The 20,515-nt window shown below is 53.8% G+C and overlaps 28 non-coding genes across 28 annotated transcripts; all 28 read left to right on the top strand.

Annotated features, from left to right (window-relative positions):
• Window positions 1-2,983: 2,983 nt before the first annotated feature.
• Window positions 2,984-3,057, top strand: TRNAI-UAU (transfer RNA isoleucine (anticodon UAU)). Its single transcript has one exon. It is a non-coding gene; the product is annotated as a tRNA-Ile (tRNA).
• A 149-nt stretch (window positions 3,058-3,206) lies between these two features.
• TRNAI-UAU (transfer RNA isoleucine (anticodon UAU)) lies at window positions 3,207-3,280 on the top strand. Its single transcript has one exon. It is a non-coding gene; the product is annotated as a tRNA-Ile (tRNA).
• A 78-nt stretch (window positions 3,281-3,358) lies between these two features.
• TRNAI-UAU (transfer RNA isoleucine (anticodon UAU)) lies at window positions 3,359-3,432 on the top strand. The gene has a single exon. It is a non-coding gene; the product is annotated as a tRNA-Ile (tRNA).
• A 149-nt stretch (window positions 3,433-3,581) lies between these two features.
• On the top strand, window positions 3,582-3,655 carry TRNAI-UAU (transfer RNA isoleucine (anticodon UAU)). Its single transcript has one exon. It is a non-coding gene; the product is annotated as a tRNA-Ile (tRNA).
• Window positions 3,656-4,580: 925 nt separating this feature from the next.
• On the top strand, window positions 4,581-4,654 carry TRNAI-UAU (transfer RNA isoleucine (anticodon UAU)). The gene has a single exon. It is a non-coding gene; the product is annotated as a tRNA-Ile (tRNA).
• Window positions 4,655-5,257: 603 nt separating this feature from the next.
• On the top strand, window positions 5,258-5,331 carry TRNAI-UAU (transfer RNA isoleucine (anticodon UAU)). Its single transcript has one exon. It is a non-coding gene; the product is annotated as a tRNA-Ile (tRNA).
• A 157-nt stretch (window positions 5,332-5,488) lies between these two features.
• Window positions 5,489-5,562, top strand: TRNAI-UAU (transfer RNA isoleucine (anticodon UAU)). Its single transcript has one exon. It is a non-coding gene; the product is annotated as a tRNA-Ile (tRNA).
• Window positions 5,563-5,711: 149 nt separating this feature from the next.
• On the top strand, window positions 5,712-5,785 carry TRNAI-UAU (transfer RNA isoleucine (anticodon UAU)). The gene has a single exon. It is a non-coding gene; the product is annotated as a tRNA-Ile (tRNA).
• A 78-nt stretch (window positions 5,786-5,863) lies between these two features.
• TRNAI-UAU (transfer RNA isoleucine (anticodon UAU)) lies at window positions 5,864-5,937 on the top strand. The gene has a single exon. It is a non-coding gene; the product is annotated as a tRNA-Ile (tRNA).
• Window positions 5,938-6,086: 149 nt separating this feature from the next.
• TRNAI-UAU (transfer RNA isoleucine (anticodon UAU)) lies at window positions 6,087-6,160 on the top strand. Its single transcript has one exon. It is a non-coding gene; the product is annotated as a tRNA-Ile (tRNA).
• Window positions 6,161-6,539: 379 nt separating this feature from the next.
• On the top strand, window positions 6,540-6,613 carry TRNAI-UAU (transfer RNA isoleucine (anticodon UAU)). The gene has a single exon. It is a non-coding gene; the product is annotated as a tRNA-Ile (tRNA).
• A 936-nt stretch (window positions 6,614-7,549) lies between these two features.
• Window positions 7,550-7,623, top strand: TRNAI-UAU (transfer RNA isoleucine (anticodon UAU)). Its single transcript has one exon. It is a non-coding gene; the product is annotated as a tRNA-Ile (tRNA).
• A 589-nt stretch (window positions 7,624-8,212) lies between these two features.
• On the top strand, window positions 8,213-8,286 carry TRNAI-UAU (transfer RNA isoleucine (anticodon UAU)). The gene has a single exon. It is a non-coding gene; the product is annotated as a tRNA-Ile (tRNA).
• A 589-nt stretch (window positions 8,287-8,875) lies between these two features.
• Window positions 8,876-8,949, top strand: TRNAI-UAU (transfer RNA isoleucine (anticodon UAU)). The gene has a single exon. It is a non-coding gene; the product is annotated as a tRNA-Ile (tRNA).
• Window positions 8,950-9,551: 602 nt separating this feature from the next.
• Window positions 9,552-9,625, top strand: TRNAI-UAU (transfer RNA isoleucine (anticodon UAU)). Its single transcript has one exon. It is a non-coding gene; the product is annotated as a tRNA-Ile (tRNA).
• A 151-nt stretch (window positions 9,626-9,776) lies between these two features.
• On the top strand, window positions 9,777-9,850 carry TRNAI-UAU (transfer RNA isoleucine (anticodon UAU)). Its single transcript has one exon. It is a non-coding gene; the product is annotated as a tRNA-Ile (tRNA).
• Window positions 9,851-10,661: 811 nt separating this feature from the next.
• TRNAI-UAU (transfer RNA isoleucine (anticodon UAU)) lies at window positions 10,662-10,735 on the top strand. Its single transcript has one exon. It is a non-coding gene; the product is annotated as a tRNA-Ile (tRNA).
• An 811-nt stretch (window positions 10,736-11,546) lies between these two features.
• TRNAI-UAU (transfer RNA isoleucine (anticodon UAU)) lies at window positions 11,547-11,620 on the top strand. The gene has a single exon. It is a non-coding gene; the product is annotated as a tRNA-Ile (tRNA).
• Window positions 11,621-12,877: 1,257 nt separating this feature from the next.
• Window positions 12,878-12,951, top strand: TRNAI-UAU (transfer RNA isoleucine (anticodon UAU)). Its single transcript has one exon. It is a non-coding gene; the product is annotated as a tRNA-Ile (tRNA).
• A 374-nt stretch (window positions 12,952-13,325) lies between these two features.
• Window positions 13,326-13,399, top strand: TRNAI-UAU (transfer RNA isoleucine (anticodon UAU)). Its single transcript has one exon. It is a non-coding gene; the product is annotated as a tRNA-Ile (tRNA).
• Window positions 13,400-15,101: 1,702 nt separating this feature from the next.
• TRNAI-UAU (transfer RNA isoleucine (anticodon UAU)) lies at window positions 15,102-15,175 on the top strand. Its single transcript has one exon. It is a non-coding gene; the product is annotated as a tRNA-Ile (tRNA).
• Window positions 15,176-16,143: 968 nt separating this feature from the next.
• On the top strand, window positions 16,144-16,217 carry TRNAI-UAU (transfer RNA isoleucine (anticodon UAU)). Its single transcript has one exon. It is a non-coding gene; the product is annotated as a tRNA-Ile (tRNA).
• A 149-nt stretch (window positions 16,218-16,366) lies between these two features.
• Window positions 16,367-16,440, top strand: TRNAI-UAU (transfer RNA isoleucine (anticodon UAU)). Its single transcript has one exon. It is a non-coding gene; the product is annotated as a tRNA-Ile (tRNA).
• A 1,416-nt stretch (window positions 16,441-17,856) lies between these two features.
• TRNAI-UAU (transfer RNA isoleucine (anticodon UAU)) lies at window positions 17,857-17,930 on the top strand. The gene has a single exon. It is a non-coding gene; the product is annotated as a tRNA-Ile (tRNA).
• Window positions 17,931-18,079: 149 nt separating this feature from the next.
• On the top strand, window positions 18,080-18,153 carry TRNAI-UAU (transfer RNA isoleucine (anticodon UAU)). Its single transcript has one exon. It is a non-coding gene; the product is annotated as a tRNA-Ile (tRNA).
• A 1,196-nt stretch (window positions 18,154-19,349) lies between these two features.
• TRNAI-UAU (transfer RNA isoleucine (anticodon UAU)) lies at window positions 19,350-19,423 on the top strand. The gene has a single exon. It is a non-coding gene; the product is annotated as a tRNA-Ile (tRNA).
• Window positions 19,424-19,572: 149 nt separating this feature from the next.
• On the top strand, window positions 19,573-19,646 carry TRNAK-UUU (transfer RNA lysine (anticodon UUU)). Its single transcript has one exon. It is a non-coding gene; the product is annotated as a tRNA-Lys (tRNA).
• Window positions 19,647-19,724: 78 nt separating this feature from the next.
• Window positions 19,725-19,798, top strand: TRNAI-UAU (transfer RNA isoleucine (anticodon UAU)). The gene has a single exon. It is a non-coding gene; the product is annotated as a tRNA-Ile (tRNA).
• Window positions 19,799-20,515: the final 717 nt, after the last annotated feature.

Genomic DNA, 20,515 nt, shown 5'->3' with positions numbered 1-20,515 from the left:
ACCGTACGTGGCGCAGAGAGGGCCAGTTTTTCCTCTGCCGCCCACACAAACGTGTTGTGTGGATAGACGAAGGAGGGATGGAGTGGGTTACCTTGATGCAGTGAATTGTTCTGGCCTGCTAGCTCAGTTGGTTAGGGTGTCGTGCTAATAACGCGAAGGTTGTACGTGCGATCCCTGCGCAGGCCATGGTTCCCTTTTTTTTCTCCTGCTCTCATCGCAGCTGACTGTACGTGGCGCAGGGAGAACCAGTTTTTCCTCTGCCGCCCACGTGTTGTGTGGATAGAAGAAGGACGAATGGAGTGGGTTACCTTCATGCCGTGAATTGCTCTGGCGTGCTAGCTCAGTTGGTTAGAGTGTCGCGCTAATAACGCGAAGGTTGTACGTGCGATCCCTGCGCAGGCCATGGTTCCCTTTTTTTCTCCTGCTCTCAGCGCAGCTGACCGTACGTGGCGCAGGGAGAACCAGTTTTTCCTCTGCCGCCCACGTGTTGTGTGCATAGAAGAAGGACGAATGGAGTGGGTTACATTCATGCCGTGAATTGTTCTGGCCTGCTAGCTCAGTTGGTTAGAGTGTCGTGCTAATAACGCGAAGGTCGTACGTGCGATCCCTGCGCAGGCCATGGTTCCCTTTTTTTTTCTCCTGCTCTCAGCGCAGCTGACCGTACGTGGCGCAGGGAGAACCAGTGTTTCCTCTGCCGCCCACAAAACGTGTTGTGTGGATAGAAGAAGGACGAATGGAGTGGGTTACCTTCATGCCGTGAATTGTTCTGGCCTGCTAGCTCAGTTGGTTAGAGTGTCGTGCTAATAACGCGAAGGTCGTACGTGCGATCCCTGCGCAGGCCATGGTTCCCTTTTTTCTCCTGCTCTCAGTGCAGCTGACCGTACGTGGCGCAGGGAGAACCAGTTTTTCCTCTGCCGCCCACACAAACGTGTTGTGTGGATAGAACAAGGACGAATGGAGTGGGTTACCTTCATGCCGTGAATTGTTCTGGCCTGCTAGCTCAGTTGGTTAGAGTGTCGTGCTAATAACGCGAAGGTCGTACGTGCGATCCCTGCGCAGGCCATGGTTCCCTTTTTTTCTCCTGCTCTCAGCGCAGCTGACCGTACGTGGCGCAGGGAGAACCAGTGGTTCCTCTGCCGCCCACAAAACGTGTTGTGTGGATAGAAGAAGGACGAATGGAGTGGGTTACCTTCATGCCGTGAATTGTTCTGGCCTGCTAGCTCAGTTGTTAGAGTGTCGTGCTAATAACGCTAAGGTCGTACGTGCGATCCCTGCGCAGGCCATGGTTCCCTTTTTTTTATCCTGCTCTCAGCGCAGCTGACCGTACGTGGCGCAGGAGAACCAGTGTTTCCTCTGCCGCCCACAAAACGTGTTGTGTGGATAGAAGAAGGACGAATGGAGTGGGTTACCTTCATGCCGTGAATTGCTCTGGCCTGCTAGCTCAGTTGGTTAGAGTGTCGTGCTAATAACGCGAAGGTCGTACGTGCGATCCCTGCGCAGGCCATGGTTCCCTGTTTTTTAATCTGCTCTCAGCGCAGCTGACCGTACGTGGCGCAGGGAGAACCAGTTTTCCCTCTGCCGCCCACGTGTTGTGTGGATAGAAGAAGGACGAATGGAGTGGGTTACATTCATGCCGTGAATTGTTCTGGCCTGCTAGCTCAGTTGGTTAGAGTGTCGTGCTAATAACGCGAAGGTCGTACGTGCGATTCCTGCGCAAGCCATGGTTCCCTTTTTTTTATCCTGCTCTCAGCGCAGCTGACCGTACGTGGCGCAGGGAGGGCGTTTTTCCTATGCCGCCCACACAAACGTGTTGTGTGGATAGAAGAATGACGAATGGAGTGGGTTACCTTGATTCCGTGAACCATTCTCGCCTGCCAGCTCAATTGGTTAGAGCGTCGTGCTAATAACGCGGTTTCCTTTTTTTTCTCCTGCTCTCAGCGCAGCTGACCGTACGTGGCGCAGGGAGAACCAGTTTTTCCTCTGCCGCCCACACAAACGTGTTGTGTGGATAGAAGAAGGACGAATAGAGTGGGTTACCTTCATGCCGTGAATTGTTCTGGCGTGCTAGCTCAGTTGGTTAGTGCGTGGTGCTAATAACGCGGTTTCCTTTTTTTCTCCTGCTCTCAGCGCAGCTGACCGTACGTGGCGCAGGGAGGGCTAGTTTTTCCTCTGCCGCCCTCACAAACGTGTTGAATGGATAGAAGGACGAACGGAGTGGGTTACCTTGATGCCGTGAATTGTTCTGGCGTGCTAGCACAGTTGGTTAGAGTGTCGTGCTAATAACGCGAAGGTCGTACGTGCGATCCCTGCACAGGCCATGGTTTCCTTTTTTCTGCTGCTCTCTGCGCAGCTGACCGTACGTGGCACAGGGAGGGCTAGTTTTTCCTCTGCCGCCCACACAAACGTGTTGAATGGATAGAAGGACGAATGGAGTGGGTTACCTTGATGCCGTGAATTGTTCTGGCGTGCTAGCTCAGTTGGTTAGAGTGTCGTGCTAATAACGCGAAGGTCGTACGTGCGATCCCTGCACAGGCCATGGTTTCCTTTTTTCTCTGCTGCTCTCAGCGCAGCTGACCGTACGTGGCGCAGGGAGAGCTAGTTTTCCTCTGCCGCCCACACAAACGTGTTGTGTGGATAGACGGAGGACGAATGGAGTGGGTTACCTTGATGCCGTGAATTGTTCTGGCGTGCTAGCTCAGTTGGTTAGAGTGTCGTGCTAATAACGCGAAGGTCGTACGTGCGATCCCTGCAAAGAAGGACGAATGGAGTGGGTTACCTTGATGCCGTGAATTGTTCTGGCGTGCTAGCTCAGTTGGGTATAGCGTCGTGCTAATAACGCGAAGGTCGTACGTGCGATCCCTGCGCAGGCCATGGTTTCCTTTTTTTTTGAGGGCCAGTTTTTCCCCTGCCGCCCACACAAACGTGTTCTGTGGATAGAAGAAGGACGAATGGAGTGGGTTACCTTGATGCCGTGAATTGTTCTGGCCTGCTAGCTCAGTTGGTTAGAGCGTCGTGCTTATAACGCGAAGGTCGTACGTGCGATCCCTGCGCAGGCCATGGTTTCCTTTTTTTTCTCCTGCTCTCAGCGCAGCTCACCGTACGTGGCGCAGGGAGGGCCAGTTTTTCCTCTGCCGCCCACACAAACGTGTTCTGTGGATAGAAGAAGGACGAATGGAGTTGGTTACCTTGATGCCGTGAATTGTTCTGGCCTGCTAGCTCAGTTGGTTAGAGCGTCGTGCTTATAACGCGAAGGTCGTACGTGCGATCCCTGCGCAGGCCATGGTTTCCTTTTTTTACGTGTTCTGTGGATAGAAGAAGGACGAATGGAGTGGGTTACCTTGATGCCGTGAATTGTTCTGGCCTGCTAGCTCAGTTGGTTAGACCGTCGTGCTTATAACGCGAAGGTCGTACGTGCGATCCCTGCGCAGGCCTTGGTTCCCTTTTTTTTCTCCTGCTCTCAGCGCAGCTCACCGTACGTGGCGCAGGGAGGGCCAGTTTTTCCTCTGCCGCCCACACAAACGTGTTGTGTGGATAGACGAAGGACGAATGGAGTGGGTTACCTTGATGCTGTGAATTGTTCTGGCCTGCTAGCTCAGTTGGTTAGAGCGTCGTGCTTATAACGCGAAGGTCGTACGTGCGATCCCTGCGCAGGCCATGGTTCCCTTTTTTTTCTCCTGCTTTCAGCGCAGCTGACCGTACGTGGCGCAGGGAGAACCAGTTTTTCCTCTGCCGCCCACACAAACGTGTTGAATGGAATAGAAGGACGAATGGAGTGGGTTACCTTGATGCCCTGAATTGTTCTGGCGTGCTAGATCAGTTGGTTAGAGTTTCGTGCTAATAACGCGAAGGTCGTACGTGCGATCCCTGCACAGGCCATGGTTTCCTTTTTTTCTGCTGCTCTCAGCGCAGCTGACCGTACGTGGCGCAGGGAGGGCTCGTTTTCCTCTGCCGCCCACACAAACGTGTTGAATGGATAGAAGGACGAAAGGAGTAGGTTACCTTGATGCCGTGAATTGTTCTGGCGTGCTAGCTGAGTTGGTTAGAGTGTCGTGCTAATAACGCGAAGGTCGTACGTGCGATCCCTGCATAGAAGGACGAATGGAGTGGGTTACCTTCATGCCGTGAATTGTTCTGGCGTGATAGCTCAGTTGGTTATAGCGTCGTGCTAATAACGCGAAGGTCGTACGTGCGATCCCTGCGCAGGCCATGGTTTCCTTTTTTTTCTCCTGCTCTCAGCGCAGCTGACCGTACGTGCCGCAGAGAGAGGCCAGTTCTTCCTCTGCCGCCCACACAAACGTGTTGTGTGGATAGAAGAAGGACGAATGGAGTGGGTTACCTTGATGCCGTGAATTGTTCTGGCGTGCTAGCTCAGTTGGTTAGAGTGTCGTGCTAATAACGCGAAGGTCGCACGTGCGATCCCTGCGCAGGCCATGGTTTCCTTTTTTTTCTCCTGCTCTCAGCGCAGCTGACCGTGCGTGCCGCAGGGAGGGCCAGTTTTTCCCCTGCCGCCCACACAAACGTTTTGTGTGGATAGAAGAAGGACGAATGAAGTGGGTTACCTTGATGCCGTGAATTGTTCTGGCCTGCTAGCTCAGTTGGTTAAAGCGTCGTGCTTATAACGCGAAGGTCGCACGTGCGATCCCTGCGCAGGCCATGGTTTCCTTTTTTTTCTCCTGCTCTCAGCGCAGCTGACCGTACGTGCCGCACGGAGGGCCTGTTTTTCCTCTGCCGCCCACACAAACGTACAAACGTGTTCTGTGGATAGAAGAAGGACGAATGGAGTGGGTTACCTTGATGCCGTGAATTGTTCTGGCCTGCTAGCTCAGTTGGTTAGAGTTTCGTGCTAATAACGCGAAGGTCGTACGTGCGAACCCTGCGCAGGCCATGGTTCCCTTTTTTCTCTCCTGCTCTCAGCGCAGCTGACCGTACGTGCCGCAGGGAGGGCCAGTTTTTCCCCTGCCGCCCACACAAACGTGTTCTGTGGATAGAAGAAGGACGAATGGAGTGGGTTACCTTGATGCCGTGAATTGTTCTGGCGTGCTAGCTCAGTTGGTTAGAGTGTCGTGCTAATAACGCGAAGGTCGCACGTGCGATCCCTGCGCAGGCCATGGTTTCCTTTTTTTTCTCCTGCTCTCAGCGCAGCTGACCGTGCGTGCCGCAGGGAGGGCCAGTTTTTCCCCTGCCGCCCACACAAACGTTTTGTGTGGATAGAAGAAGGGCGAATGAAGTGGGTTACCTTGATGCCGTGGATTGTTCTGGCCTGCTAGCTCAGTTGTTTAAAGCGTCGTGCTTATAACGCGAAGGTCGCACGTGCGATCCCTGCGCAGGCCATGGTTTCCTTTTTTTTCTCCTGCTCTCAGCGCAGCTGACCGTACGTGCCGCACGGAGGGCCTGTTTTTCCTCTGCCGCCCACACAAACGTACAAACGTGTTCTGTGGATAGAAGAAGGACGAATGGAGTGGGTTACCTTGATGCCGTGAATTGTTCTGGCCTGCTAGCTCAGTTGGTTAGAGCGTCGTGCTTATAACGCAAAGGTCGTACGTGCGATCCCTGCGCAGGCCATGGTTTCCTTTTTTTTCTCCTGCTCTCAGCGCAGCTCACCGTACGTGGCGCAGGGAGGGCCAGTTTTTCCTCTGCCGCCCACACAAACGTGTTCTGTGGATAGAAGAAGGACGAATGGAGTTGGTTACCTTGATGCCGTGAATTGTTCTGGCCTGCTAGCTCAGTTGGTTAGAGCGTCGTGCTTATAACGCGAAGGTCGTACGTGCGATCCCTGCGCAGGCCATGGTTTCCTTTTTTTACGTGTTCTGTGGATAGAAGAAGGACGAATGGAGTGGGTTACCTTGATGCCGTGAATTGTTCTGGCCTGCTAGCTCAGTTGGTTAGAGCGTCGTGCTTATAACGCGAAGGTCGTACGTGCGATCCCTGCGCAGGCCTTGGTTCCCTTTTTTTTCTCCTGCTCTCAGCGCAGCTCACCGTACGTGGCGCAGGGAGGGCCAGTTTTTCCTCTGCCGCCCACACAAACGTGTTGTGTGGATAGACGAAGGACGAATGGAGTGGGTTACCTTGATGCTGTGAATTGTTCTGGCCTGCTAGCTCAGTTGGTTAGAGCGTCGTGCTTATAACGCGAAGGTCGTACGTGCGATCCCTGCGCAGGCCATGGTTCCCTTTTTTTTCTCCTGCTCTCAGCGCAGCTGACCGTACGTGGCGCAGGGAGGGCTAGTTTTCCTCTGCCGCCCACACAAACGTACAAACGTGTTCTGTGGATAGAAGAAGGACGAATGGAGTGGGTTACCTTGATGCCGTGAATTGTTCTGGCCTGCTAGCTCAGTTGGTTAGAGTTTCGTGCTAATAACGCGAAGGTCGTACGTGCGATCCCTGCGCAGGCCATGGTTCCCTTTTTTCTCTCCTGCTCTCAGCGCAGCTGACCGTACGTGCCGCAGGGAGGGCCAGTTTTTCCCCTGCCGCCCACACAAACGTGTTCTGTGGATAGAAGAAGGACGAATGGAGTGGGTTACATTGATGCCGTGAATTGTTCTGGCCTGCTAGCTCAGTTGGTTAGAGCGTCGTGCTTATAACGCGAAGGTCGTACGTGCTATCCCTGCGCAGGCCATGGTTTCCTTTTTTTCTCCTGCTCTCAGCGCAGCTCACCGTACGTGGCGCAGGGAGGGCCAGTTTTTCCTCTGCCGCCCACACAAACGTGTTGAATGGATAGAAGGACGAAAGGAGTAGGTTACCTTGATGCCGTGAATTGTTCTGGCGTGCTAGCTGAGTTGGTTAGAGTGTCGTGCTAATAACGCGAAGGTCGTACGTGCGATCCCTGCATAGAAGGACGAATGGAGTGGGTTACCTTCATGCCGTGAATTGTTCTGGCGTGATAGCTCAGTTGGTTATAGCGTCGTGCTAATAACGCGAAGGTCGTACGTGCGATCCCTGCGCAGGCCATGGTTTCCTTTTTTTTCTCCTGCTCTCAGCGCAGCTGACCGTACGTGCCGCAGAGAGAGGCCAGTTCTTCCTCTGCCGCCCACAGAAACGTGTTGTGTGGATAGAAGAAGGACGAATGGAGTGGGTTACCTTGATGCCGTGAATTGTTCTGGCGTGCTAGCTCAGTTGTTTAGAGTGTCGTGCTAATAACGCGAAGGTCGCACGTGCGATCCCTGCGCAGGCCATGGTTTCCTTTTTTATCTCCTGCTCTCAGCGCAGCTGACCGTACGTGCCGCACGGAGGGCCAGTTTTTCCTCTGCCGCCCACAGAAACGTACAAACGTGTTCTGTGGATAGCAGAAGGACGAATGGAGTGGGTTACCTTCATGCCGTGAATTGTTCTGGCGTGATAGCTCAGTTGGTTATAGCGTCGTGCTAATAACGCGAAGGTCGTACGTGCGATCCCTGCGCAGGCCATGGTTCCCTTTTTTCTCTCCTGCTCTCAGCGCAGCTGACCGTACGTGCCGCAGGGAGGGCCAGTTTTTCCCCTGCCGCCCACACAAACGTGTTGTGTGGATAGACGAAGGACGAATGGAGTGGGTTACCTTGATGCAGTGAATTGTTCTGGCCTGCTAGCTCAGTTGGTTAGAGCGTCGTGCTTATAACGCGAAGGTCGTACGTGCGATCCCTGCGCAGGCTATGGTTCCTTTTTTTCTCCTGCTCTCAGCGCAGCTGACCGTACGTGGAGCAGGGAGAACCAGTTTTTCCTCTGCCGCCCACACAAACGTGTTGAATGGAATAGAAGGACGAATGGAGTGGGTTACCTTGATGCCCTGAATTGTTCTGGCGTGCTAGCTCAGTTGGTTAGAGTGTCGTGCTAATAACGCGAAGGTCGTACGTGCGATCCCTGCACAGGCCATGGTTTCCTTTTCTTTCTGCTGCTCTCAGCGCAGCTGACCGTACGTGGCGCAGGGAGGGCTAGTTTTCCTCTGCCGCCCACACAAACGTGTTGAATGGATAGAAGGACGAAAGGAGTGGGTTACCTTGATGCCGTGAATTGTTCTGGCGTGCTAGCTCAGTTGGTTATAGCGTCGTGCTAATAACGCGAAGGTCGTACGTGCGATCCCTGCGAAGGACATGGTTTCCTTTTTTATCTCCTGCTCTCAGCGCAGCTGACCGTACGTGCCGCAGGGAGGGCCAGTTTTTCCGCTGCCGCCCACACAAAAACGTGTTGTGTGGATAGTAGAAGGACGAATGAAGTGGGTTACCTTGATGCCGTGAATTGTTCTGGCCTGCTAGCTCAGTTGGTTAGAGCGTCGTGCTTATAACGCGAAGTTCGCACGTGCGATCCCTGCGCAGACCATGGTTTCCTTTTTTTTCTCCTGCTCTCAGCGCAGCTGACCGTACGTGCCACACGGAGGGCCAGTTTTTCCTCTGCCGCCCACACAAACGTGTTGTGTGGATAGAAGAAGGACGAATGGAGTGGGTTACCTTGATGCCGTGAATTTTTCTGGCTTCTAGCTCAGTTGGTTATAGCGTCGTGCTTATAACGCGAAGGTCGTACGTGCGATCCCTGCGCAGGCCATGGTTTCCTTTTTTTTTCTCCTGCTCTCAGCGCAGCTGACCGTACGTGCCGCACGGAGGGCCAGTTTTTCCTCTGCCGCCCACTCAAACGTGTTGTGTGGATAGAAGGACGAATGGAGTGGGTTACCTTGATGCCGTGAACTGTTCTGGCCTGCTAGCTCACTTGGTTAGAGCGTCGTGCTAATAACGCGAAGGTCGTACGTGCGATCCCTGCGCAGGCCATGGTTTCGTTTTTTTTCTCCTGCTCTCAGCGCAGCTTACCGTACGTGCCGCAGGGAGGGCCAGCTTTTCCTCTGCCGCCCACTCAAACGTGTTGTGTGGATAGAAGGACGAATGGAGTGGGTTACCTTGATGCCGTGAATTGTTCTGGCGTGCTAGCTCAGTTGGTTAGAGCGTCGTGCTTATAACGCGAAGGTCGCACGTACGATCCCTGCGCAGGCCATGGTTTCCTTTTTTTTCTCCTGCTCTCAGCGCAGCTGACCGTACGTGCCGCAGGGAGGGCCAGTTTTTCCTCTGCCGCCCACACAAACGTGTTGCGTGGATAGAATAAGGACGAATGGAGTGGGTTACCTTGATGCCGTGAATTGTTCTGGCGTGCTAGCTCAGTTGTTTATAGCGTCGTGCTAATAACGCGAAGGTCGTACGTGCGATCCCTGCGCAGGCCATGGTTTCCTTTTTTTTCTCCTGCTCTCAGCGCAGCTGGCCGTACGTGGCGCAGAGAGAGAGAGGCCAGTTTTTCCTCTGCCGCCCGCACAAACGTGTTGTGTGGATAGAAGAAGGACGAATGGAGTGGGTTACCTTGATGCCGTGAATTGTTCTGGCGTGCTAGCTCAGTCGGTTAGAGTGTCGTGCTAATAACGCGAGGGTCGTACGTGCGATCCCTGGGAAGGACATGGTTTCCTTTTTTATCTCCTGCTCTCAGCGCAGCTGACCGTACGTGCCGCAGGGAGGGCTAGTTTTTCCGCTGCCACCCACACAAAGACGTGTTGTGTGGATAGAAGAAGGACGAATGAAGTGGGTTACCTTGATGCCGTGAATTGTTCTGGCCTGCTAGCTCAGTTGGTTAGAGCGTCGTGCTTATAACGCGAAGTTCGCACGTGCGATCCCTGCGCAGGCCATGGTTTCCTTTTTTTTCTCCTGCTCTCAGCGCAGCTGACCGTACGTGCCGCAGGGAGGGCCAGTTTTTCCGCTGCCGCCCACACAAAGACGTGTTGTGTGGATAGAAGAAGGACGAATGAAGTGGGTTACCTTGATGCCGTGAATTGTTCTGGCCTGCTAGCTCAGTTGGTTAGAGCGTCGTGCTTATAACGCGAAGTTCGCACGTGCGATCCCTGCGCAGGCCATGGTTTCCTTTTTTTTCTCCTGCTCTCAGCGCAGCTGACCGTACGTGCCACACAGAGGGCCAGTTTTTCCTCTGCCGCCCACACAAACGTGTTGTGTGGATAGAAGAAGGACGAATGGAGTGGGTTACCTTGATGCCGTGAACTGTTCTGGCCTGCTAGCTCACTTGGTTAGAGCGTCGTGCTAATAACGCGAAGGTCGTACGTGCGATCCCTGCGCAGGCCATGGTTTCGTTTTTTTTCTCCTGCTCTCAGCGCAGCTTACCGTACGTGCCGCAGGGAGGGCCAGCTTTTCCTCTGCCGCCCACTCAAACGTGTTGTGTGGATAGAAGGACGAATGGAGTGGGTTACCTTGATGCCGTGAATTGTTCTGGCGTGCTGCCTCAGTTGGTTAGAGTGTCGTGCTAATAACGCGAAGGTCGTACGTGCGATCCCTGCGCAGGCCATGGTTTTCTTTTTTTTCTGCTGCTCTCAGCGCAGCTGACCGTACGTGGCGCAGGGAGGGCTAGTTTTACTCTGCCGCCCACACAAACGTGTTGAATGGATAGAAGGACGAATGGAGTGGTTTACCTTGATGCCGTGAATTGTTCTGGCGTGCTAGCTCAGTTGGTTAGCGTGTCGTGCTAATAACGCGAAGGTCGTACGTGCGATCCCTGCGCAGGCCATGGTTTCCTTTTTTTTGTCCTGCTCTCAGCGCAGCTGACCGTACGTGCCGCAGGGAGGGCCAGTTTTTCCTCTGCCGCCCGCACAAACGTGTTGTGTGGATAGAAGAAGGACGAATGGAGTGGGTTACCTTGATGCCGTGAATTGTTCTGGCGTGCTAGCTCAGTTGGTTAGAGCGTCGTGCTTATAACGCGAAGGTCGCACGTACGATCCCTGCGCAGGCCATGGTTTCCTTTTTTTTCTCCTGCTCTCAGCGCAGCTGACCGTACGTGCCGCAGGGAGGGCCAGTTTTTCCTCTGCCGCCCACACAAACGTGTTGCGTGGATAGAATAAGGACGAATGGAGTGGGTTACCTTGATGCCGTGAATTGTTCTGGCGTGCTAGCTCAGTTGTTTATAGCGTCGTGCTAATAACGCGAAGGTCGTACGTGCGATCCCTGCGCAGGCCATGGTTTCGTTTTTTTTCTCCTGCTCTCAGCGCAGCTTACCGTACGTGCCGCAGGGAGGGCCAGCTTTTCCTCTGCCGCCCACTCAAACGTGTTGTGTGGATAGAAGGACGAATGGAGTGGGTTACCTTGATGCCGTGAATTGTTCTGGCGTGCTGCCTCAGTTGGTTAGAGTGTCGTGCTAATAACGCGAAGGTCGTACGTGCGATCCCTGCGCAGGCCATGGTTTTCTTTTTTTTCTGCTGCTCTCAGCGCAGCTGACCGTACGTGGCGCAGGGAGGGCTAGTTTTACTCTGCCGCCCACACAAACGTGTTGAATGGATAGAAGGACGAATGGAGTGGTTTACCTTGATGCCGTGAATTGTTCTGGCGTGCTAGCTCAGTTGGTTAGCGTGTCGTGCTAATAACGCGAAGGTCGTACGTGCGATCCCTGCGCAGGCCATGGTTTCCTTTTTTTTGTCCTGCTCTCAGCGCAGCTGACCGTACGTGCCGCAGGGAGGGCCAGTTTTTCCTCTGCCGCCCGCACAAACGTGTTGTGTGGATAGAAGAAGGACGAATGGAGTGGGTTACCTTGATGCCGTGAATTGTTCTGGCGTGCTAGCTCAGTTGGTTAGAGCGTCGTGCTTATAACGCGAAGGTCGCACGTACGATCCCTGCGCAGGCCATGGTTTCCTTTTTTTTCTCCTGCTCTCAGCGCAGCTGACCGTACGTGCCGCAGGGAGGGCCAGTTTTTCCTCTGCCGCCCACACAAACGTGTTGCGTGGATAGAATAAGGACGAATGGAGTGGGTTACCTTGATGCCGTGAATTGTTCTGGCGTGCTAGCTCAGTTGTTTATAGCGTCGTGCTAATAACGCGAAGGTCGTACGTGCGATCCCTGCGCAGGCCATGGTTTCGTTTTTTTTCTCCTGCTCTCAGCGCAGCTTACCGTACGTGCCGCAGGGAGGGCCAGCTTTTCCTCTGCCGCCCACTCAAACGTGTTGTGTGGATAGAAGGACGAATGGAGTGGGTTACCTTGATGCCGTGAATTGTTCTGGCGTGCTGCCTCAGTTGGTTAGAGTGTCGTGCTAATAACGCGAAGGTCGTACGTGCGATCCCTGCGCAGGCCATGGTTTTCTTTTTTTTCTGCTGCTCTCAGCGCAGCTGACCGTACGTGGCGCAGGGAGGGCTAGTTTTACTCTGCCGCCCACACAAACGTGTTGAATGGATAGAAGGACGAATGGAGTGGTTTACCTTGATGCCGTGAATTGTTCTGGCGTGCTAGCTCAGTTGGTTAGCGTGTCGTGCTAATAACGCGAAGGTCGTACGTGCGATCCCTGCGCAGGCCATGGTTTCCTTTTTTTTCTCCTGCTCTCAGCGCAGCTGACCGTACGTGCCGCAGGGAGGGCCAGTTTTTCCGCTGCCGCCCACACAAAGACGTGTTGTGTGGATAGAAGAAGGACGAATGAAGTGGGTTACCTTGATGCCGTGAATTGTTCTGGCCTGCTAGCTCAGTTGGTTAGAGCGTCGTGCTTATAACGCGAAGTTCGCACGTGCGATCCTGCGCAGGCCATGGTTTCCTTTTTTTTCTCCTGCTCTCAGCGCAGCTGACCGTACGTGCCACACAGAGGGCCAGTTTTTCCTCTGCCGCCCACACAAACGTGTTGTGTGGATAGAAGAAGGACGAATGGAGTGGGTTACCTTGATGCCGTGAATTTTTCTGCTTCTAGCTCAGTTGGTTATAGCGTCGTGCTTATAACGCGAAGTTCGCACGTGCGATCCTGGGAAGGACATGGTTTCCTTTTTTATCTCCTGCTCTCAGCGCAGCTGACCGTACGTGCCGCAGGGAGGGCCAGTTTTTCCGCTGCCGCCCACACAAAGACGTGTTGTGTGGATAGAAGAAGGACGAATGAAGTGGGTTACCTTGATGCCGTGAATTGTTCTGGCCTGCTAGCTCAGTTGGTTAGAGCGTCGTGCTTATAACGCGAAGTTCGCACGTGCGATCCCTGCGCAGGCCATTGTTTCCTTTTTTTACTCCTGCTCTCAGCGCAGCTGACCGTACGTGCCGCAGGGAGGGCCAGTTTTTCCTCTGCCGCCCGCACAAACGTGTTGTGTGGATAGAAGAAGGACGAATGGAGTGGGTTACCTTGATGCCGTGAATTGTTCTGGCGTGCTAGCTCAGTTGGTTATAGCGTCGTGCTAATAACGCGAAGGTCGTACGTGCGATCCCTGGGAAGGACATGGTTTCCTTTTTTATCTCCTGCTCTCAGCGCAGCTGACCGTACGTGCCGCAGGGAGGGCCAGTTTTTCCGCTGCCGCCCACACAAAGACGTGTTGTGTGGATAGAAGAAGGACGAATGAAGTGGGTTACCTTGATGCCGTGAATTGTTCTGGCCTGCTAGCTCAGTTGGTTAGAGCGTCGTGCTTATAACGCGAAGTTCGCACGTGCGATCCCTGCGCAGGCCATGGTTTCCTTTTTTTTCTCCTGCTCTCAGCGCAGCTGACCGTACGTGCCACACAGAGGGCCAGTTTTTCCTCTGCCGCCCACACAAACGTGTTGTGTGGATAGAAGAAGGACGAATGGAGTGGGTTACCTTGATGCCGTGAATTTTTCTGGCTTCTAGCTCAGTTGGTTATAGCGTCGTGCTTATAACGCGAAGGTCGTACGTGCGATCCCTGCGCAGGCCATGGTTTCCTTTTTTTTTCGCCTGCTCTCAGCGCAGCTGACCGTACGTGGCGCAGGGAGGGCCAGTTTTTCCTCTGCCGCACACACAAAATGTGTTGTGTGGATAGAAGGACGAATGGAGTGGGTTACCTTGATGCCGTGAATTGTTCTGGCGTGCTAGCTCAGTTGGTTAGAACATTGTGCTTATAACGCGAAGGTCGCCCGTGCGATCCCTGCGCAGGCCATGGTTTCCTTTTTTTTCTCCTGCTCCCAGCGCAGCTGACCGTACGTGCAGCAGGGAGGGCCAGTTTTTCCCCTGCCGCCCACACAAACGTGTTGTGTGGATAGAAGAAGGACGAATGGAGTGGGTTACCTTGATGCCGTGAATTGTTCTGGTCTGCTAGCTCAGTTGGTTAGAGCGTCGTGCTTATAACGTGAAGGTCGTACGTGTGATCCCTGCCCAGGCCATGGTTTCCTTTTTTTTTCTCCTGCTCTCAGCGCAGCTGACCGTACGTGGCGCAGGGAGGGCCAGTTTTTCCTCTGCCGCCCACACAAACGTGTTGTGTGGATAGAAGAAGGACGAATGGAGTGGGTTACCTTGATGCCGTGAACTGTTCTGGCCTGCTAGCTCACTTGGTTAGAGCGTCGTGCTAATAACGCGAAGGTCGTACGTGCGATCCCTGCGCAGGCCATGGTTTCGTTTTTTTTCTCCTGCTCTCAGCGCAGCTTACCGTACGTGCCGCAGGGAGGGCCAGCTTTTCCTCTGCCGCCCACTCAAACGTGTTGTGTGGATAGAAGGACGAATGGAGTGGGTTACCTTGATGCCGTGAATTGTTCTGGCGTGCTAGCTCAGTTGGTTAGCGTGTCGTGCTAATAACGCGAAGGTCGTACGTGCGATCCCTGCGCAGGCCATGGTTTCCTTTTTTTCTGCTGCTCTCAGCGCAGCTGACCGTACGTGGCGCAGGGAGGGCCAGTTTTTCCTCTGCCGCCCACACAAACGTGTTGAATGGATAGAAGGACGAATGGAGTGGGTTACCTTGATGCCGTGAATTGTTCTGGCCTGCTAGCTCATTTGGTTAGAGTGTCGTGCTAATAACGCGAAGGTCGTACGTGCGATCCCTGCACAGGCCATGGTTTCCTTTTGTTTCTCCTGCTCTCAGCGCAGCTGACCGTACGTGCCGCAGGGAGGGCCAGTTTCTCCCCTGCCGCCCACACAAACGTGTTGTGTGGATAGAAGAAGGACGAATGGAGTGGGTTACCTTGATGCCGTGAATTGTTATGGCCTGCTAGCTCAGTTGGTTAGAGCGTCGGGCTAATAACGCGAAGGTCGTACGTGCGATCCCTGCACAGGCCATGGTTTCCTTTTGTTTCTCCTGCTCTCAGCGCAGCTGACCGTACGTGCCGCAGGGAGGGCCAGTTTTTCCTCTGCTGCCCACACAAACGTGTTCTGTGGATAGAAGAAGGACGAATGGAGTTGGTTACCTTGATGCCGCGAATTGTTCTGGCCTGCTAGCTCAGTTGGTTAGAGCGTCGTGCTTATAACGCGAATTTCGTACGTGCGATCCCTGCGCAGGCCATGGTTTCCTTTTTTTACGTGTTCTGTGGATAGAAGAAGGACGAATGGAGTGGGTTACCTTGATGCCGTGAATTGTTCTGGCCTCCTAGCTCAGTTGGTTAGAGCGTCGTGCTTATAACGCGAAGGTCGTACGTGCGATCCCTGCGCAGGCCTTGGTTCCCTTTTTTTTCTCCTGCTCTCAGCGCAGCTCACCGTACGTGGCGCAGGGAGGGCCAGTTTTTCCTCTGCCGCCCACACAAACGTGTTGTGTGGATAGACGAAGGACGAATGGAGTGGGTTACCTTGATGCCGTGAATTGTTCTGGCGTGCTAGCTCAGTTGGTTATAGCGTCGTGCTAATAACGCGAAGGTCGTACGTGCGATCCCTGCGCAGGCCATGGTTTCCGTTTTTCTCTCCTGCTCTCAGCGCAGCTGACCGTACGTGCCGCAGAGAGAGGCCAGTTTTTCCTCTGCCGCCCACACAAACGTGTTGAATGGATAGAAGGACGAATGGAGTGGGTTACCTTGATGCCGTGAATTGTTCTGGCCTGCTAGCTCAGTTGGTTAGAGTGTCGTGCTAATAACGCGAAGGTCGTACGTGCGATCCCTGCACAGGCCATGGTTTCCTTTTGTTTCTCCTGCTCTCAGCGCAGCTGACCGTACGTGCCGCAGGGAGGGCCAGTTTTTCCCCTGCCGCCCAAACAAAGGTGTTGTGTGGATAGAAGAAGGACGAATGGAGTGGGTTACCTTGATGCCGTGAATTGTTATGGCCTGCTAGCTCAGTTGGTTAGAGCGTCGGGCTAATAACGCGAAGGTCGTACGTGCGATCCCTGCACAGGCCATGGTTTCCTTTTGTTTCTCCTGCTCTCAGCGCAGCTGACCGTACGTGCCGCAGGGAGGGCCAGTTTTTCCCCTGCCGCCCAAACAAAGGTGTTGTGTGGATAGAAGAAGGACGAATGGAGTGGGTTACCTTGATGCCGTGAATTGTTATGGCCTGCTAGCTCAGTTGGTTAGAGCGTCGGGCTTATAACGCGAAGGTCGTACGTGCGATCCCTGCGCAGGCCATGGTTTCCTTTTTTTTCTCCTGCTCTCAGCGCAGCTCACCGTACGTGGCGCAGGGAGGGCCAGTTTTTCCTCTGCCGCCCACACAAACGTGTTCTGTGGATAGAAGAAGGACGAATGGAGTTGGTTACCTTGATGCCGCGAATTGTTCTGGCCTGCTAGCTCAGTTGGTTAGAGCGTCGTGCTTATAACGCGAATTTCGTACGTGCGATCCCTGCGCAGGCCATGGTTTCCTTTTTTTACGTGTTCTGTGGATAGAAGAAGGACGAATGGAGTGGGCTACCTTGATGCCGTGAATTGTTCTGGCCTCCTAGCTCAGTTGGTTAGAGCGTCGTGCTTATAACGAGAAGGTCGTACGTGCGATCCCTGCGCAGGCCTTGGTTCCCTTTTTTTTCTCCTGCTCTTAGCGCAGCTCACCGTACGTGGCGCAGGGAGGGCCAGTTTTTCCTCTGCCGCCCACACAAACGTGTTGTGTGGATAGACGAAGGACGAATGGAGTGGGTTACCTTGATGCCGTGAATTGTTCTGGCGTGCTAGCTCAGTCGGTTAGAGTGTCGTGCTAATAACGCGAAGGTCGTACGTGCGATCCCTGCACAGGCCATGGTTTCCTTTTTGTTCTGCTGCTCTCAGCGCAGCTGACCGTACGTGCCACACAGAGGGCCAGTTTTTCCTCTGCCGCCCACACAAACGTGTTGTGTAGATAGAATAAGGACGAATGGAGTGGGTTACCTTGATGCCGTGAATTGTTCTGGCGTGCTAGATCAGTTGGTTAGAGCATCGTGCTTATAACGCGAAGGTCGCACGTGCAATCCCTGCGCAGGCCATGGTTTCCTTTTTTTTCTCCTGCTCTCAGCGCAGCTGACCGTACGTGCCGCAGGGAGGGCCAGTTTTTCCTCTGCCGCCCACACAAACGTTTTGTGTGGATAGAATAAGGACGAATGGAGTGGGTTACCTTGATGCCGTGAATTGTTCTGGCGTGCTAGCTCAGTTGGTTAGAGTGTCGTGCTAATAACGCGAAGGTCGTACGTGCGATCCCTGCACAGGCCATGGTTTCCTTTTTTTTTGCTCCTGCTCTCAGCGCAGCTGACCGTACGTGCCGCAGAGAGATGCCAGTTTTTCCTCTGCCGCCCACACAAACGTGTTGAATGGATAGAAGGACGAATGGAGTGGGTTACCTTGATGCCGTGAATTGTTCTGGCCTGCTAGCTCAGTTGGTTAGAGTGTCGTGCTAATAACGCGAAGGTCGTACGTGCGATCCCTGCACAGGCCATGGTTTCCTTTTGTTTCTCCTGCTCTCAGCGCAGCTGACCGTACGTGCCGCAGGGAGGGCCAGTTTTTCCCCTGCCGCCCAAACAAAGGTGTTGTGTGGATAGAAGAAGGACGAATGGAGTGGGTTACCTTGATGCCGTGAATTGTTATGGCCTGCTAGCTCAGTTGGTTAGAGCGTCGGGCTAATAACGCGAAGGTCGTACGTGCGATCCCTGCACAGGCCATGGTTTCCTTTTGTTTCTCCTGCTCTCAGCGCAGCTGACCGTACGTGCCGCAGGGAGGGCCAGTTTTTCCCCTGCCGCCCAAACAAAGGTGTTGTGTGGATAGAAGAAGGACGAATGGAGTGGGTTACCTTGATGCCGTGAATTGTTATGGCCTGCTAGCTCAGTTGGTTAGAGCGTCGGGCTTATAACGCGAAGGTCGTACGTGCGATCCCTGCGCAGGCCATGGTTTCCTTTTTTTTCTCCTGCTCTCAGCGCAGCTCACCGTACGTGGCGCAGGGAGGGCCAGTTTTTCCTCTGCCGCCCACACAAACGTGTTCTGTGGATAGAAGAAGGACGAATGGAGTTGGTTACCTTGATGCCGCGAATTGTTCTGGCCTGCTAGCTCAGTTGGTTAGAGCGTCGTGCTTATAACGCGAATTTCGTACGTGCGATCCCTGCGCAGGCCATGGTTTCCTTTTTTTACGTGTTCTGTGGATAGAAGAAGGACGAATGGAGTGGGCTACCTTGATGCCGTGAATTGTTCTGGCCTCCTAGCTCAGTTGGTTAGAGCGTCGTGCTTATAACGAGAAGGTCGTACGTGCGATCCCTGCGCAGGCCTTGGTTCCCTTTTTTTTCTCCTGCTCTTAGCGCAGCTCACCGTACGTGGCGCAGGGAGGGCCAGTTTTTCCTCTGCCGCCCACACAAACGTGTTGTGTGGATAGACGAAGGACGAATGGAGTGGGTTACCTTGATGCCGTGAATTGTTCTGGCGTGCTAGCTCAGTCGGTTAGAGTGTCGTGCTAATAACGCGAAGGTCGTACGTGCGATCCCTGCACAGGCCATGGTTTCCTTTTTGTTCTGCTGCTCTCAGCGCAGCTGACCGTACGTGCCGCAGGGAGGGCCAGTTTTTCCTCTGCCGCCCACACAAACGTGTTGTGTGGATAGAATAAGGACGAATGGAGTGGGTTACCTTGATGCCGTGAATTGTTCTGGCGTGCTAGATCAGTTGGTTAGAGCATCGTGCTTATAACGCAAAGGTCGCACGTGCAATCCCTGCGCAGGCCATGGTTTCCTTTTTTTTCTCCTGCTCTCAGCGCAGCTGACCGTACGTGCCGCAGGGAGGGCCAGTTTTTCCTCTGCCGCCCACACAAACGTTTTGTGTGGATAGAATAAGGACGAATGGAGTGGGTTACCTTGATGCCGTGAATTGTTCTGGCGTGCTAGCTCAGTTGGTTAGAGTGTCGTGCTAATAACGCGAAGGTCGTACGTGCGATCCCTGCACAGGCCATGGTTTCCTTTTTTTTTGCTCCTGCTCTCAGCGCAGCTGACCGTACGTGCCGCAGAGAGATGCCAGTTTTTCCTCTGCCGCCCACACAAACGTGTTGTGTGGATAGAAGAAGGACGAATGGAGTGGGTTTCCTTGATGCCGTGAATTGTTCTGCCCTGCTAGCTCAGTTGGTTAGAGCGTCGTGCTAATAACGCGAAGGTCGTACGTGCGATCCCTGCGCAGGCCATGGTTTCCTTTTTGTTCTCCTGCTCTCAGCGCAGCTGACCGTACGTGCCGCAGGGAGGGCCAGTTTTTCCTCTGCCGCCCACACAAACGTGTTGTGTGGATAGAATAAGGACGAATGGAGTGGGTTACCTTGATGCCGTGAATTGTTCTGGCGTGCTAGCTCAGTTGGTTAGAGCGTCGTGCTTATAACGCGAAGGTCGTACGTGCGATCCCTGCGCAGGCCATGGTTTCCTTTTTTTTCTCCTGCTCTCAGCGCAGCTCACCGTACGTGGCGCAGGGAGGGCCAGTTTTTCCTCTGCCGCCCACACAAACGTGTTCTGTGGATAGAAGAAGGACGAATGGAGTTGGTTACCTTGATGCCATGAATTGTTCTGGCCTGCTAGCTCAGTTGGTTAGAGCGTCGTGCTTTTAACGCGAAGGTCGTACGTGCGATCCCTGCGCAGGCCATGGTTTCCTTTTTTTACGTGTTCTGTGGATAGAAGAAGGACGAATGGAGTGGGTTACCTTGATGCCGTGAATTGTTCTTGCCTGCTAGCTCAGTTGGTTAGAGCGTCGTGCTTATAACGCGAAGGTCGTACGTGCGATCCCTGCGCAGGCCTTGGTTCCCTTTTTTTTCTCCTGCTCTCAGCGCAGCTCACCGTACGTGGCGCAGGGAGGGCCATTTTTTCCTCTGCCGCCCACACAAACGTGTTGAATGGAATAGAAGGACGAATGGAGTGGGTTACCTTGATGCCCTGAATTGTTCTGGCGTGCTAGCTCAGTTGGTTAGCGTGTCGTGCTAATAACGCGAAGGTTGTACGTGCGATCCCTGCACAGGCCATGGTTTCCTTTTTTTTCTGCTGCTCTCAGCGCAGCTGACCGTACGTGGCGCAGGGAGGGCTAGTTTTCCTCTGCCGCCCACACAAACCTGTTGAATGGATAGAAGGACGAAAGGAGTGGGTTACCTTGATGCCGTGAATTGTTCTGGCGTGCTAGCTCAGTTGGTTAGAGTGTCGTGCTAATAACGCGAAGGTCGTACGTGCGATCCCTGCATAGAAGGACGAATGGAGTGGGTTACCTTCATGCCGTGAATTGTTCTGGCGCGATAGCTCAGTTGGTTATAGCGTCATGCTAATAACGCGAAGGTCGTACGTGCGATCCCTGCGCAGGCCATGGTTTCCTTTTTTTCTCCTGCTCTCAGCGCAGCTGACCGTACGTGCCGCAGAGAGAGGAGAGTTCTTCCTCTGCCGCCCACACAAACGTGTTGTGTGGATAGAAGAAGGACGAATGGAGTGGGTTACCTTGATGCTGTGAATTGTTCTGGCGTGCTAGCTCAG

This window comes from Amblyomma americanum, unplaced genomic scaffold (assembly GCF_052857255.1).
Source record: "Amblyomma americanum isolate KBUSLIRL-KWMA unplaced genomic scaffold, ASM5285725v1 scaffold_58, whole genome shotgun sequence".
Taxonomy (NCBI): domain Eukaryota; kingdom Metazoa; phylum Arthropoda; class Arachnida; order Ixodida; family Ixodidae; genus Amblyomma; species Amblyomma americanum.
The sequence above is the reverse complement of the archived record's forward strand: the minus strand, read 5'-3'. Positions and strand labels throughout refer to the sequence as shown.